The 18756-nt window shown below is 46.5% G+C and overlaps 1 pseudogene; it reads right to left on the minus strand.

Annotated features, from left to right (window-relative positions):
- LOC136548824 (disease resistance protein Pik-2-like) overlaps positions 1-10908 on the minus strand; it is a 33958-nt pseudogene extending 23050 nt beyond the window's left edge.
- Between the last annotated feature and the right edge of the window lie 7848 nt (positions 10909-18756).

Here is an 18756-nt window from a genome sequence, read left to right on the forward strand (position 1 = left end):
TCCTTCTTTAATATCATGACACACATCCTAGTTCATTTGGTGAAGGAGATTAGTATTCTTGGACCTGTGTTCTTACATAACATGTTCCCCTTCGAGAGGTTTATGGGAGTCTTGAAGAAATATGTGAAAGTCCGTTCTAAGCCTGAAGGAAGCATCGCCCAGGGCTATGGAACAGAGGAGGTCATTGAGTTCTGTGTTGACTTTATTCCTGACCTTGCCCCGATTGGTGTTCCCGAATCACGACACGAGGGGCGACTCAGTGGTAAAGGAACTTTAGGGAAGAAAACATATATCGGCATGGAAGACGATTATTTCAATAAAGCACACTACACAGTTCTTCGGAACTCGTCATTGGTGCATCCGTACATCGAGATACATAAGGAGTTCTTACGATCCAAATTTTCAGGGAAGACTGAAGCTTGGATTAGGTGTCAGCACATGGAAAGTTTCAGTGGTTGGTTGCGAAAAGAATGTCAAGGCGATGACAATATTGATGAGCAACTGTATTTGTTGGCTAGGCAGCCATCGTGGCATATCCTCACGTACCAAGGGTACGAGATAAATGGGAATACATTTTACACAGCTGCCCAAGATAAAAGGAGCATCAATCAAAATAGTGGTGTTCGCATAGATGGAATAGATCCAAATGGGAATATACAAACATATTATGGCCGCATAGAAGAGATATGGGAACTAGACTACGCACCTAATTTTAAAGTCCCTTTGTTCCGGTGCCAATGGGTGAAGCTGACCGGAGGAGGGGTAACAGTTGACAAAGAGTATGGAATGACAACAGTGGACCTCAACAATATTGGGTACAAAGAGGAACCATTCGTCCTTGCTGCCGATGTGAGTCAGGTGTTCTATGTGAAAGACATGTCTACAAAATCAAAGAGAGGAAAAAACGAAGACATCAACTCAATGATCAATGAGCCAAAGCGCCACATAATTCTTTCTGGGAAAATAAATATAGTGGGAATTGAAGACAAGTCAGACATTTCAGAAGATTACGAAAGAAATATCCGAATTCCACCCTTCATAGTGAAGAAAGATCCAAGCATCATGTTAAATGATGAAGACACTCCATGGTTACGACAAGATCATAACCAAGGGTCATACGTCAAGAAGAAATTCACTGTTGTGCTCGCATGATACAACGACGCATGTTTAATATATTATGTTTTAGAGACGGATATTATGTAATATGTTATGACTTTGACTCTAGTATTATGAACTCTAAATGACTTCAAATTGAAAAGTTTTGAATACCAAGTTTGTTAAACTCAAAAATATCTACAATTGTTGTTTTGGTCAACTTTCCATTTGAGAAAGTTTGGACGGTTCAAATTTGTGATTTTTAAATTTCGACGCCTACAAACTAGTTTTCGGGACCCTAGATTGTCTCAAATTGAAAAGTTTTGAATACCGAGTTTGTTAAGCTTATCAATATATACAATCCTTATATAGGCCATTTTTTCATTTGAGAAAGCTTGAACAAAATGTAGTTCAAATTTCACAAGTGTGTGACATAGTTTTAGAAAGTATATATGAGATTCAAGAAGTTGTGACTAGTGTTTGATAAAAATTTCTCAAATGGGAAAATGAGCTATGTAACAATTGTAGATCTTTCTGAGATGATCAAACTTGGTATTCAGAGTTTTTTTCATCTGAGGTCATTTAGTGTCTCATTTGAGCAAGTTTGACCAAGTCAAATTTGGTCAAATAAAAAAACAACACTTTGACTCTAGTATTATGAACTCTAAATGACTTCAAATTGAAAAGTTTTGAATACCAAGTTTGTTAAACTCAAAAAGATCTACAATTGTTGTTTTGGTCAACTTTCTATTTGAGAAAGTTTGGATGATTCAAATTTGTGATTTTTAAATTTCAACGCCTACAAACTAGTTTTCGGGACCCTAGATTGTCTCAAATTGAAAAGTTTTGAATACCGAGTTTGTTAAGCTCATCAATATATACAATCCTTATATAGGCCATTTTTTCATTTGAGAAAGCTTGAACAAAATGTAGTTCAAATTTCACAAGTGTGTGACATAGTTTTAGAAAGTATATATGAGATTCAAGAAGTTGTGACTAGTGTTTGATAAAAATTTCTCAAATGGGAAAATGAGCTATGTAACAATTGTAGATCTTTCTGAGATGATCAAACTTGGTATTCAGAGTTTTTTCATCTAAGGTCATTTAGTGTCTCATTTGAGCAAGTTTGACCAAGTCAAATTTGGTCAAATAAAAAAACAACACTTTGACTCTAGTATTATAAACTCTAAATAACTTCAAATTGAAAAGTTTTGAATACCAAGTTTGTTAAAGTCAAAAAGATCTACAATTGTTGTTTTGGTCAACTTTCCATTTGAGAAAGTTTGGACGGTTCAAATTTGTGATTTTTAAATTTCGACGCCTACAAACTAGTTTTCGAGACCCTAGATTGTCTCAAATTAAAAAGTTTTGAATACCGAGTTTGTTAAGCTCATCAATATATACAATCCTTATATAGGCCATTTTTTCATTTGAGAAAGCTGTAGAACAAAAAATACTATATTTTCTCTATTTTTATAGGTTCAACAAAAAATTCCTGTCAATTTTGGTCAAAAACCGAGAAAAAATTGAAACATTGACGTTACAATAATGTGATAATAAATTTCCTATCGAATAATATTAGTTTTATTAATTTTAAGTTAGAAATATATTTTTGCATTAACAAAATACTTAGTATTAGTAACATTTATATTCTATATTCATAAAAGAAATTAAAAACTTTAGGTTACAAAATTTTCCTATTTACAATAAATAATTAGTTAATCAATAGTATTTTTTAAAATAAATATTGCAAAGTATTGAAGTTGCTATGGAATTAATTGATTAACCTAGTATTAAACAAAAACAAAATCCCAGGCATTTCCAATTACGCTGGCGGGTTGGTAAATTTTTCAGGGCTTCAGTCCCGGCCCAGACCAAGAACCGGGACTAAAGGGTGGGCGGCAATTTAGGTGCCCGCCAAAAAATACCTTTAGTCCCGGCTGGCAACACGAACCGGGACTAAAGGACATTTAGTCCCGGCTGGTAAGACCAACCGGGACTAAAGGGTTGGACCTTTAGTCCCGGCTGGTATTACCAGCCGGGACTAAAGGGTTGGACCTTTAGTCCTGGTTGGTATTACCAGCCGGGACTAAATGCCCTGTAGTCCCGGCTGGTGTTACCAGCCGGGACTAAAGGGTCGCAGGCTATATATATCGAACGTCTGTTCTGTTCATCTTCGATCTCGCCTCCGTCGCTCAGCCGCCCGCCTGGCCGCGCCATCCGCCGTCGTCGAGCTCGTCTCTGCCGCGCCGCCGTCGTCGTCTACCCCCGCCCGGCCGCGCCATTCTCCAGGCCTGCATCGCCGCATCCCGTCTTCGCCGCCGCACCCGACCCCACCATCCGTCGCCGACGCTTGCCGCGCGCCCATGCCGTACGGCCTCCGTCGATCGAACTCGATATGATCTGCTGCTCTCGATCGGCTTTTTTTTTAGATTTTTTTGCAAAGTCTCGGCTGTATGTTAGATTTAAAATAAATACATGTAGTTTATTGTTAGTTTTTTAGTTATTTTTAGATAGTTTTTGATATATTAGATTTAAATGTATTAAAATTTAATTAGTATTTTATTTAGATAGTTTTTTTTAGATAGTTTTTTATTATAGTTTTTGATATATGTTAGATTAAAATGTATTATCTTACTAGTTTATCTAATTTCATGTTAGATTTATTTAATTGGATTTAGTAATTATATATTCTATCTCTCTATATATATTATATCTAGAGAGAGATTCTATATGTATACATATGTACTTAATTATTTCTATATGTATATATACATGTACTTATTTTCATATGTTGAGAGAGAGAAAATTGTATCTAGAGAGACATTCTATATGTATCACATGCATATCTAGAGATATAGACATATGCACTTATTTCTATGTGTTGAGAGAGAGAGAAAATATATTGTATCATTCTATGTGTATATATATACATGTACTTATTTCCATGTTGATGAAATATTATGTGTTATTATATTTAATTGGATTTAGTAATTCTATATGTGTTATCACATGTAGTTATATTATGTACCATAGTAATTTTATCTATGTGTTATCTTGAAGATACAAATGGCTGCTCCGAATGATAACTTGAGTGATGACATAATGGCGGATATTATCAACGCCGGCACCAATGTGGATGTAGATGACACGAGTCAGTACTTTGCTGATTATGAGGATATCCTGAATATGCCGGTGGTTGAAGATCAACAAATTGTCGCGCAAGAAAATACTGGCGAGGTATATTCGATTATCTATCATCTCTTATAGATGCATGCATACGTATATTTGTTGTTAATCGTTGTGTTTGTACTCATGTAGCCGGTCTTTGGATCTACATCAACCACCAACAAAAGTAGGAAAGTCCGAGGGCTAAAAAAGCCATTAGAGGGCCGTTTCATAATATCAGAATTCGACACCGACACCGGCAAACCATTGTGACCACATGCTCAGACATATGTCAATCAATGTGGGTTCGTTGTAAGGGATAGGATCCCAGTTAGTGCTCGTGAATGGAAGCAGAAGATATCCGCTCCTAATGTTAGTTTTGTATCTGATCGTGACAAGAACCTAGCTTGGAGTGATATCACTCAATATTTCACATTACAAGCAGATGATGCTTTGAAGGAGCTAGTGAGGGATTGGACAATGAAGAAGATGGCAACATTATTCCAGAGTTGGAAGAAGACATTGTATAAAAAGTTTATCTTGAAGAATGCTATGCCGAATTTCAATGCTAAGGCGTTTGTCAAGTTGGAGTCCCATTGGGATGCCTTCGTAGAATACAAGACATCCCAAGATAGTGAGGAACGTGTGATGAGGAATCGGCAGAATGCCCGACAGAAGCAATACCATCATCGCATGGGATCAGGTGGTTATAAGAGTGCTATTCCCAAGTGGCAGAACCTAGAAGCAGAGATTACTGCCAAGGGAATCATACCTGAAACAATAGAGAAGAACTGGCCTCAACGCGCGAAGAATTGGTTCTACGCTCATGGGGGAAGCCTAGACCTAGACACTGGCAAGCTAATTTTCGGCCAAAAAATTGAGAGAGCAACACAGAGACTAGCTCATGCTAGGGAAGAAGCTGATAGTGGTGTTTTCAAGCCCAACAGAGAGAAGGATGAATTGACATATGCACTAGAGAATCCTGAACATGGTGGTCGAACAAGAGGCTATGGGGCGGTTCCGTGGCTACACGCATTCCCAGCAGACAAGGATACCTACAGAAGCCGCCAAAGAAAGAAGGATGAGGAGGCAGAACGAATCCGTGCATTGGAGCAATTTGTTGACAAGTCACGACAAGCATTGCTTGAATCACGTGAACGAGAAAAATCTCTTGAGGCAAGAATGCAGGAGGAGATCAAGAGGCAAGTGCAGCTAGCAATGAGTCAAATGCAATCGCAATCAACGCCGGGAGTCACCATTAGCCCCGTTGGTCAGATGAAAAGTAGTTGTGCTTCTACGGAGCTGCCAGTTATTCAAGACGACGCTAGGTTGCGCTTCCCTGTTGATGACATTACCGAGCCTCTAACAACATGTGAGCTGCACATTCCAGATGGTAATAATGCATCATTCATGGTGGCTGTCGGGGTTGTATCTCCAATAGACCGAACGAAGACACCAAGAATCCATGGGTTAGTTATTCAACCTGGATATGCTAGCGTCTCGGTCGATAGAGTGCTCAAAGGTTACCGCAATGTTCCTCTTGACATTGAAGGCGGTGATGGGGAGAAGACACTAGGAGAAGTAGAAAAGACATTTATTCAATGGCGCAAACGCTTCATCATCATTCCTGGGGCACCACCGCTTCCCCTACCTCACCCTAGGTACGAATGAAAGTGAATGAAATATTATTTTCCATTAATTTTCTATTGGCTTAAAAAATAATTGACACACAACTTGTTTTTGTAGCAGGGTCTCCCCCCAGCCTAGCCTAATCATTCATTCCCCATCTCATCACAGCGTCGCGGGGGCGAGACGACTTCATCCCCACGGTGATCGCCAACTCCTACACCGGCCCCATTGCCTCCACGACGATCTCCAACTCCTACACCGGCCCCACCGCCTCCACAACGATCTCCAACGCCTCCACGCCAGTCTCCACCAACACCGGCGACATCGCCTCCATGCCGGTCTCCAACACCGCCCCCACCCCCTCCATAGCGACGCACTACAAAGACGTCTAAGGTCCCGGCGGCAAAGAAGACCCCGAGAAAAAGAGTTATTTCTCAAGAAATACTTTCTGAAAAAACTGATGAGCAAATAGCAGCTGAAGAAGACAAAAAAGTGAAAGATTTTTTTATAGATACCAAAAAGAAGAGTCAAGCGAAGCTTAAGGAGAAGCCGTACTTTTACCTACCACGAGAGGTGTTGAGGCAGAAGGTCGATGCTCACAAGAAAAAGATGATTGAACTTCGTAAGCCTTCGCCACTATCAGACTATGACCGCTCCCTCGTGAAGTCACATGATGCAGATAAGAAAAGGAAAAGAGCATCAGGGAAGGATGTCCCACAGCTCGGACAACAGAAGCAACCAATGCAAAATCTTGTTGTTGCTAATCAATATGGTTCCAACATAGAAGTCTATCGACCAGACAACTCTGGAGAAGTGTCGGTTCAAGCCCTTAATGCTTTTTTTCAAGATACTGGTTTAACCTTGGATCAATTGACGGGCAAAGCTCCAATCTAGAACCTGGAAGTTGATACCTGGAAGACTTATAAATATGGCAAAAGTCTGTACAACCCTGCGGCTCTGAATGAATTGGGTACGCAAATGTACTTGCTCAACAAGTGGTACATGCAGGCGTGTGGCAGGGGTGAGCAGTGGATCTTTGTCAGATTTAGAGACCATCATTACTTCCGTGGCGATGACATCTTACATATTAGTTTCGAAGAATTGCATCAACTATACCACATGGACGCTCTGGACAAATCAATCATTAGCTCCTTTTGTTTGTAAGTGATTCTTACTTTTATTTAATAAACTCACTTCCATGCGTACAGTGTATATAATTATCCTCACATGTAACTTATATTTATATACAGATTCCAGATGTCAGAGCTCCAAAGAATACAAGACACCAGTGTTGGCTTCATTGATCCTTATATCGTATTCAAAACCGGTATTATTGTGAAGGAGCGATGGGTATCTGAAGCATAGGAGAATATCATGATGTTCTTCGTGAAGCAGCACGACAAGACAACAATACTTTTCCCGTACAACTTTGAGTAAGTGTTAATAATAATGTAGTATACACATTTTATGTAATATCAATACAACTTATATGCATGTACGTGTGTGTATAAACCAATGCAGTTTTCACTGGATACTCATTGTCATTGAGTTAAACTCAAGTCGGTTACTAATCTTTGAACTCGTTGAGAAAAGAACGGGCACTATACCAAGATATGATAGACATTATCCAGGGGTAATTTCGATCTCTCGCGCACAACTATTATTGAATAGACTTTGCCATAATTTATTAACGATCGTACATTATTGGTCGCACAGGGTTTGGAAAGAGTTTATTCGGCAACATCGTAAGGATTGCAAGGCACCACTTAATGTAGTTGAAATACCAGTAAGTTGTACTATATACACTTCCCCACGTGTTTAATTACTATATCGTACTTCAATTTACGTGTGAGATGATGAGAATAATCTTCTTCTCGTACAGTGGTGTTTGCGGCAGGAACCAGGTAATAACTTGTGTGGATACTACGTTTGTGAATTTATCACTGCGCACATAAGAAGAACTCCTAAAGATGTCCTCAGAGTACGTATATATCAATTTTTATTTATTTTTAAATGAATATATATACATATATGTGTATTCATACTTTTCTTTTTATTTCAAATACAAGACCTGAATGGTTGAAACGAAGGGTCATGCAAAAAGACCATCTGAAAGCAGTTCAAGAGTCAATAGCAGGATATCTTCTAGAAAAAGTGCTAAATCCCAACGGCGAGTTCTACTTTGATCTTAAGGAATAAATGATGTAAATTAAATGTTTATTGATATCGTTATTTTCGAGAACAAGATTATGAAAGTGTTGTATATATACATATATATATATATATCTATAATATATATAGTTTCATACTTTATTCGAATATAATAATGCTCAAGATGAGAATTAGATGTAATTATACGCATGCGTGTATTTATATTAGCAGCGTAGAATACGTACATAAAAACATATTATATATTAAACAAATACGTGTAACTGAACTGAAAACAAATTAAACAAAAAAAAGAAAAAGAAAAGGAACCTTTAGTCCCAGGTTGGGGTTACCAACCGGGACTAAAGGGTGAACCGTTAGTCCCGGTTGGTGTTACCAACCGGGACTAAAGGATGCGCCAGGTTACGCTCGGCTGGAGGGCCTTTAGTCCCGGTTGGTGTACCAACCGGGACTAAAGGTCCCTCTTTAGTCCCGGCTCGATGACCCGGGACTGAAGGTTCCACCTTTAGTCCCGGGATCGTTGTCCCGGCGCGGTAACCGGGACTAAAGGCTATTATCGCCCGGGACAATAAGTCCATTCTGTAGTAGTGAGTGTTTGGAGACTTGTTACTGTGCTTGGGGGTTCCTCCCTAAACAAAAATTGCCAGCTGTTGATTATGAAAAATAATAATTAATTATCATTAAGGGTGATTTGGTACTTCAGTCTCTAAGTGTCACGGTTCTTTCCGTCGCCCTGTATCGCGGCCCCCACCTGCACCTGGTGGCTGGCACCGCCTCCCTGGGTGGCTGGGTCACCACTGTCCACGTGGGCTTGCAGTACGTGTGTGGGCGCGCATCGCCATCGCCGGCTTCCTAGTCCTCAACGTCATCTGGAGCATGACGAGCGTGTGAGGCGGCTGAAGGTTGCCTCATCGATGGTGAAGCGGATTAACGACGACGTCGCAGATTCAATTCCACCCTCACCGGCATCACCACGCCAGCCGCATATTGTCCGCGCGTGCCTCGCAGTGCCACCCGCCGTGCTGCGCTACCGACCGTCCGCCCGCCACCGCCGCTCCCACGCCAACGCTCGCTGCGTATGCAGCCTCCGGAGAAATTCAACAGAGCTTGGGATCTCGCCAACCTCGACACGCTTTTCTTACAGGTGAACGGGCTCGCCGGCGCACGACCGTGGCATGACACCACGTCCTTCTGCGCCAGCCACCGCTCCTCGTCGGGCGCCTCCACACGCCTCGCCACCACCAGGAGCAGCTCTGAGCTTCGGCGTCAGGCACGCCCACCTATCCTCCTTCCCATACTCCACGCCTTCTGCTTCGCCGCCTCCCAGGGCAAAGTGTAGCCGCCATTTGGCCCGCTACGTTGGCTCCGTGGCTCGTGCTCTTGTCACATGTGGCAGAACCGCAGAAGATGGACGGGTGAGCACCGGTACGGGTGGATTAGGCATCACAAGGCAACGTTGGTTCGCCTGCTGCCATGCTAGAAAAGCCTCACACCCATGAAATTACTATTGTATCCAATGAATTTAACTTAACGCTGGTTCATGGCCCATTGATTTTAGGTTCCGGTCCACAACTTATGTTTCTTTTGAATTGGTTCGTCCTAATTTTAAACCATTAGATCTATCTGAATGGACGACTCTTATTATCTCCAAGCACCCTAAAAATTCTCTAGTGTTTATATAGCTATTGTGTTAGAAAATAATAAATAAAGAATTTTTTTTGTGAATTACACAGTACCAACGACGCACTCCTATGAATGGACGCTCGCGCAAATTAATCGGTAAAAATAAAAATTACACACTTCCATAAGAAAAGGGTGCCAAGTATAAGACACAGCGTACCTTCCGACACAGGAGATCCATGGATTCCACATCCCCTCTAGTTGCTCCAGCTCGTAGACATGCCCATGCCCCTCCGCAGCATAGCCCGCGCAGTGCCGAGCGACGTCCTCCCGGCGCGTCGTCACGATGATAAGGCTTCCCTCCTTGTTGCCGGTTTGAAAAACCTTCCATACGTGCTCCGACTCCTCCTGGCTAAGTAGGTCGTCTACTATGACCCTGTACCGTTTCACCCGGAGGTACTCCCCCAGCTCCGCTACGCCGAGCTCCCTCTTCTGCCGCTGCGCGAACACGTCGAGGTTGTCGAGCGGGTGCGGCACGGTGACCCACGCGCCACAGTCGAACTCGTCGAGGAGGGCCGCGTCGTTGTGCACCATGCGCACCAGCGAGGACTTACCCATGCCGCCCATCCCCCACACGGACACCAGTCTCAGCCCTCTCAGCTCGGCGTTTCCGCCAGAGATCTGCTCGATCAGCGCCTGCTTCTCTTCCTCGCGGCCGATGATTTCTGACACCTGGAACGCGAGCTCGTCCGAGCGCATGTCATAGTCGGGGGAGCACGGGCTGTTCCTCGACGCGGGCCGCTGGATTGTCGAAGACGACGTGGTATCGCTGGTTGCGCTGGTTCAGCTCCTCGACACTGGCCTTGAGGTCCCGTATCAGTTGCGCGATCAGGTGTCGCTCGGCGATGGCGCCGGGGAGCCAGGTGCCGGCCCGCGACGAGGAGGTCCTGACCGCGTAGAGCGCGAAGTCGAGCAAGCAGTCCTCGACGTCGTACTCGAGGTTGCGCACCTGCTTCACCCAAGTCTTCACGATGTCGTTGCGCACCGTGGCCTCGGGATGGGCCGATGCCACCTTGAGGAAGGCCTGCATCATCGCCAGCTCGTTGCGGATGAAGTCTCCTTGGGGACCCCGATGAGGCGCGCGACCTCATCGGCGATCGCAGAACCGGCGCTGCTTATGACGCCGTCCAGAACGGACCTCGCCAAGCTCAGGGCGGTGGCCTCCATCTCGTGTGGCCGAATTATTTGTGGTTCGCACCTGCCTACTAAGCAGGGGCCAGGTGTTGCTTTTATAACTTCTGCGGGCATATGAACGGTAACTGTTATTCTATGTAAAAGCGGGCATATGAACGGTAACTGTTACTTCTATGCAAAAAGTATACAATAGTGACACGCTCAATGGTGACGTAACTAGATTTATAAAAAACAGTATAAATATTTGTATATCTAAATAGATTTGTCATGGAAATATACAATCTTATGGACTACTGGTCAATAAGATTGAATGGCATGAGACATCTCTGAATCGTTCGATTAAGCAGGGATTATTGCATGGATATGCTTAGTGCAGAGAAGCAAGATATCTGAATATTGTACAATCTTTGAATGGCACAAGAGTGTTGGTTTTTGTAATGTCATTGCTGAAGATCTAACTGAAAAATCCAGATTATGTTTTATTTGATTTACGTCATTTCAGTTTTAATATTGACTCATCTTGGACTTAACGATGATTTGGGTATATGCCCTTTGTGAAAGAAATTAGCTAGGTTCTATTTCAATTGTGTGCCGAGAGCAAGCATAAGACTGAAGAGTTCTACCAAACAACAGCAGGTGTGGTTTCTTTTTTCCTATTCCCATTATGCTGTCAATTTTTATGAGCATCCAACACATAAAATTGAACAGTTCATCTAAGCTGAGCAAGCTGTTCATCATTTTTTATTCTTACACTTGAAATTGTTCTTTAGAGATAATATAAACATTCATTGGAAATTCAGAACATATTAGTGCCTGAATGATGGTCTTCTCCTAAATTCATAACATATTAGTGTCAAAATGATGGTCTTCTCCTGTCAATCATCAGCTGATACATGCGTGTGCCTTTTATGGTTTTCTCCGAAAGGCTGTCAGTGAATAAAAAACTCGATCCGCGGTGGCTAGATAGCCCCGGGTATTCCGGCTTATGAAGAAGATCTTCTCACGCAGATCGAGAAAACCCCCGAACCTCTGTCCCACCCATACACAGCGGCACCGCAGCTCTGCGAGATGAACTGGCCACAGACCTGTGCTTTGGATGCAGGGCAGGTGAGGGAGTTTTTTTTTCCCCTGTCGCTGCGGCCGAAACCAAAAATAAAGAGCGAGTCCCTCAGGACTCAAACTCTGACCACCCTAGGGGGAGGAACTGAGCCTGTTGACGAGATCCTAACATATGAATATGTTAAGTCCTCGAGTCCAATGGTTCCCGACCGAAGAAGACCCCCGACCGACCCCTTCAGGAGCGCCTGGGGCTCGGGTGCTATGCCCATCGGGCACGCTCGTGCGCACCCCCTGGCAAAGAGACCTGGCCAAGCCCGACTTGGCCACGACCGCCGCTTGGGGCTCGGGGGCTCGCCCAAGCCCCAGGCACCCGATCTACGGCACATCCAGGCCCGACCCATGGCTCCTGCCTGGCTAACGACGCCAACCAAGGCCCGGGAGCAAGAAGACAAGCCCCGGGCTACCGATGCTCGGGGGCTCTGTGGCGATCACCAAATCGATCACCAGACACTCCGTTCCATTCCATCCGCCCCCGCTCCGCACTAGGGAGCAAGGCTACCCGGAGAGGGGCACCGAGAGCTCCTCCTCGGCATCCCGTCATCTTCCTCCTCTCCGACGAGGGGGAAGGCTCCACCGGCGGTGAGACAACCTTAGGATTAGCACCGAGCTAACCTCCCTACCAAATCTCTCTCTACACTCTGTTGTAACCCCTGATTTTGGGTGCTCTTGAGTATAAGGATCATCAGCTGTTGGACGTAGGGACCTAATTGGCCTGAACTAGGATAAACCATTCTCTGCGTGATTCTTGTGTTCCTAAGTCCACCCGAGCCACCAGAGACCCGTACTCTGACACCGACTCGAACAGCAATGTTTGCTACGGTTTTGACCCCACGACATCTGGCGCACTAGGTAGGCGGTAGTGTCAAGTGCGATTCTAGCTCTACTGTGGCTGGAGCCACCTGCCTCGTCGCCGGAGCAAGCGGCACCACCCCAGACGGCGGTGTCCGGTTCCCCGCCGAGTTCTCCATCACGGCCAGCGCCTTCGCTCTAGACCAGGTCCTCAACTTTGGGAGCCTAGCCTACGTCGCCGACTGCTACGACGAGCTTTGTCAACTCCACAAGGCTACCCGGCGGGCAACGAGGCCCCGACGTCGCCCCCTCCGCAAGGACTTCTGGGGTCAGATCTCAAGGTTTTGGCCCTGCCAAATCCGGTGCAGTCTAGGCCTGAACCCCACCATGTTGGACCATCGCCAGATGTTCTACATGTTGGCCAACGTTGACCACCAGATCGCCACTAGTGAGATGCTCTCGCTGCCTGACCGCTTCTAGATACAAAACACGGCGACATCCTTCCAACTAGAGCTAGAGCACCTCATCAGCCACAAGGCGCCATGGAGTGTCATCCTCTTTGGCATAGTAGGGACCGACGTCCCCTCGCTCTGTGCCTTCCTTGAGATCCTCTTTGGAAATGGCCCAGAGTATAACTCCGATGACATCGACTACAACGCCCCACCGCGCATGTGCTACCACATCGACGGCGAGGATCCTACCGAAGAGGCACCCGGGCTCATGCCACCAGACAAGACTTCCTACATCCGCGTGGCCTACCTTTAGGAGAAGGTGGACCGCTTGCAAGCTCGGCAGGTAGACTTGGAGGCCGCTGAGGCAGAGCTTGATGAGCGCCAAAGGCTCACTACTACAGGAATCAATTTGCACAGCGTGGCCAAAATGGGCTCCGTGGCGGGCACCTCTTTTGCCCACCACGGTTAACCGGTGGCCGGCCAGTGAGGCCGGCCACCAAGGCGCCCGCCGCGGGAAAAGGGTTTACCGTGGCGGGCCACCTTACTTGCCGCCGCAGGAAATCGTTATTTACCGCGGCAGGGCGGTATGAATCGCCCACCGTGGTTAATACGATTTACCGTGGCGGGCTCTTTAAACTGCTCGCCGCGGTAAAGAGTTGATTTACCGAGGCGGACGCTTTATCTTGCCCGCCACGGTAAAGCCTGTACAAGCACACAGCACCACCCCTTCAGTCTTCTCCATGGGTCTTCCTCTCTCAAACTCATGGGGGAGGCTTTGCCCTAAAATTTGAGGAAACTTTTGATTTGAGTTGAAGGGCTTGGATTTGAGGGAGGAGGACATCATAAGAGGTTCATAAAGGCTCTCCCTCTCTCCTTCCATCCTCTCTCTCTATTTCCATCACTTAGAGTTCTCTCTAGATCTAGATCAATTTTAATGGAAAAAATGATGTCATGTATTTCTTCAACTTTAGATTCATCATAGATGCATGCTTCATCTTTCACATCGTCATTTCCTCTCTTTTTCATGATTTTAGGCGTAAAAATCATCAATTTCTCCTAATTCTTCTTTATTTAATGTTGATTGTGACGGATAATGTTCGTAGGTATGATGGATAGGTCAGAATGGATGTACCGGATTGATAGAGTGAATGATCCGCGGTACCTCTTTGAATTAAGGAAGTTTATTGCTGCTGGTAAAGCTCACCGTGAGAGACTAAAGCGGATGACAACCATATGTCCATGTTCTCGTTGCAAGAACCTGAAAAGCCCATCGAGACAGCGAGGTGCAAACTCATTTGATCATGTATGGTTTCATCGAGGGCTACATAGTCTGGACATTTCACAGGCGAAAGAGTTGGTGTGAGTGGTGGTGCATCCGGAGTGAGCTCTTCGACGCCGACGACGACAGCACCACCGGTGAATAAAGATCCTTTAGGAGCACCCAGCTCCTCATCATCTTCAGCATGCTGCTACGCCAGCCGACAGTGACAACAGTTGTCGTGATTACATCACGGTGGATGATCTAATGTGTTCTAATGCCTCTGCCTAATACTAGTATATTTCGTATAGCGCTTATAAGGAGTACGTGAAGGATCATGAATGCTATGATCGAAGAACAGAGAATTTTAAGGCTAAGCATAAGAACCGCATCAAAATCAGACGCAACTTTCCGGTAAGTATTTGAAAGGTTTAATTGTGCTTTCCGTTCATATGCGTTTTAATGCCTGTGTTGTAATGCTTGTGTATCGATCATGCAGTGTGCCAAACAACCGGTAGGATCACAAACCTGTGGCTTCTACGCCTATGAGTTCCTGAGGGTGTGCAAGCAGTATAGCAGCAGTTGGAGGGTGCTCAAGAATGGATTGAACTGGTCGAGAGACGTGCAGAGCACCCAACACAGCTTCAAGCAGACAAAGGCGGACATATGTAAGTTTGTCTTAGATAAATACATGCTTGAAGGGGCACGTTCTTCAATGAGAACAGCCCGCTAGCGATTTTACCGGAGTACGAGAGGCTGAGGAAATGGCCCACGATGATGCGTCCACGGGATTACACTTTAGCGCATGTATAACAACTTTAATATATAAATATAATGAATTAACGATGATAAGAACGACTAAGTGAATGTATATATATGTATATTATCTCATGTGTAATGCCTGCATACTTTTTAAGTTTAATCTGTGAAATCTGGATGTGATTTGAATTTGAATTTATATGCCTGCTGTATTTTTTTTAATTTAAGAAATAATTTACCGAGGCAGGCAAATAATAAAGCCCGCCATGGCTATTGAACATAACCGCGGTGGGCCACAACAGGTGTCCGCCGTGGTAAAATAATTTACCGCGGCGGGCGGTGTAACGTGCCTGCCATGGTAAAAGTATATTTACGGCAGCGGTCACGTTACACCGCCCGCCGCGGTAAATCGGTTAACCGTGGCGGGCAAAGCCGCTCGCCGTGGTTAAGCCACGATTTACCATGGCCTCTAGGCCGCGGCGGACGGCTTTGCCCGCCGCGGGAAATCAAAAACGCCCGCCTCCAGTAAAGTTTATGTAGTAGTGGCTAGACTTTGCGTGGCAACAAGTCGCGCACCCTCTCGGAGACGACGATAATGCTCGCACGGGGGCACCCAGTGGCCTATGCTTTCCCCGTGCGACATACAACATGGCGGCTGCCGCCTGCCTCCTATAAGACATCTCCGACACGCAGGACTCAAAGACCGATGAGCGGCTGAACGAGGCAAAGTAGCTCCTCCGCGTCGCCCTCGAGCAGTAGGCCAAGAGTTTAGCCTCGCGTCGCCGCGCCGCGCTCTCCTGGCTGTCCCAGATGATGGCCACCACCAACGGGGACCGCTCTGATGCTCACGCCCCACTGAAGGGAGAAAGTAGTGGTGACACCTCCGGCAATAGCTCTGATCGGCCGTGGACCTAGGGTGCGAAGCCTCGGCTGGAGTGAAGGCATGACCTTTCTCCTCGATGCCCCCCTATGTGCCACTGGATCGACGACATCCACGACACCATCGAGGCCATATGCCACACTCAGGCGTAGTCCCGCACCACTGAGCAGTGAGGCAGGGGCGCTGCCCTAGATCACTTTAGTCCCCTAGCGTTCGAGGCAGCGATCCGGGCAACTCCCTACCCCAGGTGATTCCGACCACCGATGCACATCTCCAAGTACGACTGTGAGACCAACTCAGACCATTAGCTAGAGGACTACCGCCTAGACATGAAGGATGGTGGTTCAGACGATGACTTCACCATCCAATACCTTCCCCTGCTCCTATCAAGCTTGACCAGAGCTTGGCTCAAGCAGCTCTAGCCTGGTAGCATCCACTACTAGGGCGATCTTCGTTCTATCTTCATCGGCCACTTCTAGGGTACCTACACCCACCCAGGGAACTCCTAGGACCTCTTCAACTATAGGCAGAGGGCCAACGAGACCCTCTAGGAGTACATTCAGCACTTCTCCAAGAAGCACAATGAGCTCCCCAACATCACCGACACCAACATGATCAATGCCTTCATCTGCGGCATGACCAGCGAGGTGCTCGTCCATGCGCTCGGCCGTGAGACCCCATGCATGACACGAGAGCTCCTGGATGTCGCCACCCAGTATGCCACTGGTGAGGAGGCGGTCCTAGCAAACTTCAGTGGGAAAGCCAAGGCCGCCAGCCACTTCAGTGGTGGCGACGACGACGATGATCCCACCTCATCCCAACGATGCCGCAACAAGCAGAACAAGGACAGGAAGCGTTGTGGGGAGGAAATGGTGGCCGTGGCTGACCGCACTGCCAGACCTCAGCCCTGTAGGCATGACGCACGCCCAGACCACTTCGAGAAGGCGCTTGAGGCCCCCTACCCCTTCTACGGGGGGCAAGCGAAGCATCTCGTCAAGGACTATGCTACCATGAAGGGCTACATTCGTATCACCCTCGGCCAATAGGGCAAGGCCTAGAAGCCTACCCTGAAGGCTGGTGACCCAGTAGGTGGTGCCTAAGAAGAAGACAACGAGTTCCCCAAGGCCAAGCGCTACCTTATGTTCTCCAGGGGCTCCCAGGTGTATGAGTCCCGCCAATAGCGACGCATCACCGAGCTAGAGGTGAACGCTGTCCAATAATAAAAACCAAGATAAGTCTCGTCTTCCCGACCCTCTTGCTTTGCTTATTTCTATAGATGTCTCCCTTAACCCAAGCCACCCTAGCGTAGCTTGGCTGCACCTAAGGATCGGCCGAGTTAACCACCTGCTGACCTTTCAGAAGACGGACCACCGTAGAAGGCCCCCGAGTGAGGCGAGGATGGGATGGACGAGGTAGGAGAACTAGGTGAGGGATCGACAAGGCGCTAATAGAATAGCCTCGACTACCGTGTTACTAGCTATGTCATCTTTCCCTTCTCTATGTCCATTCCATTTTCTTTTTAGGTATCTGGCTAACTCCTGATCCTTCAATGGATCATGCCACCCCACCGCATGACGGTCTGGGAGCCCCATAGAAGGGGCATCACTGAGGGTTCTAAGGCTAGCCCATGTGGCTATAGCCAGGGCACCTAGATGCACCCTGACCGTTTGGACGAATGATGTCTGAGTACTAACTTAGAGCCACTCGTGGTGACCCAACGGGGAAGGCAGCGAGCCTCAAGCACCGATAGATGGCCTCAAGAACTATACAAGTGGCTCAGTCAGGAAGCCAAGGATCTCCCCTCTAGGGGATATGATCAGGGGCACGGAACGACCGTAAACCTAGGGTTCTCACGAACTTACCCGTTAGTAGCATAGGCACGGTGATCTTGACCAATGAGGCCATCATTGTAACAGCCAATCCCAATGAGGGACTAAGTCACTGAGCATGACTCAAGAGCAAATGGGGTTACAAACGAAAGTAATTTCATTCCATTAACTGGGAACGACCCAATTACAATACGTGGCGGTGAAAAGATGGATCTAAAGAAGAAGAAGAAGAGAATGGGTCGAAGGAAGGGATTGAGGACACTGCGTCCCTAGGGGACTCCCTCTTTATAGCCTAGATGATGTGCCATGAGCGGCTTTAGGCCCTTCGATCTACCATCAGCGGCTAGGAGGGGCCCTAGGGAACCGGTTAGGCGCCCCTTCAATCCTCTCAACACGCCTCCGGGTGGTTGCATGATGATGGCCGTAGTAAAGATAGAGTCAGGGAACCACTAACAACGAGTCAAATCCCCGCTCCACTTTCCACTACACGTGCTGCCCACTCTACGCACACCTCCTCACAGGACTTGGGGGGAACCGGCTCTCCCCGGGCCCATCGGCTACCATCGACGGCCTAGATCCACCCACACCAACTATAGTGGATCCTCTTCCTCCATATCTACTCTGCATGGCTCCGACATCCCATCTCCCAGATGAGACGGGATAGCGTGGAAGTGCATGCCATAACTCCTCCACTAGGCACGACAGCCCAGACGCCATCAACCGCCTATGCAAGGCATCAGCGGACACGACATGCCTAGAAGTCACCCCTTCCTCTAGCAAGGGGGCTCCACAGTG

Source organism: Miscanthus floridulus, chromosome 4 (assembly GCF_019320115.1).
Source record: "Miscanthus floridulus cultivar M001 chromosome 4, ASM1932011v1, whole genome shotgun sequence".
In the NCBI taxonomy this organism is placed as follows: domain Eukaryota; kingdom Viridiplantae; phylum Streptophyta; class Magnoliopsida; order Poales; family Poaceae; genus Miscanthus; species Miscanthus floridulus.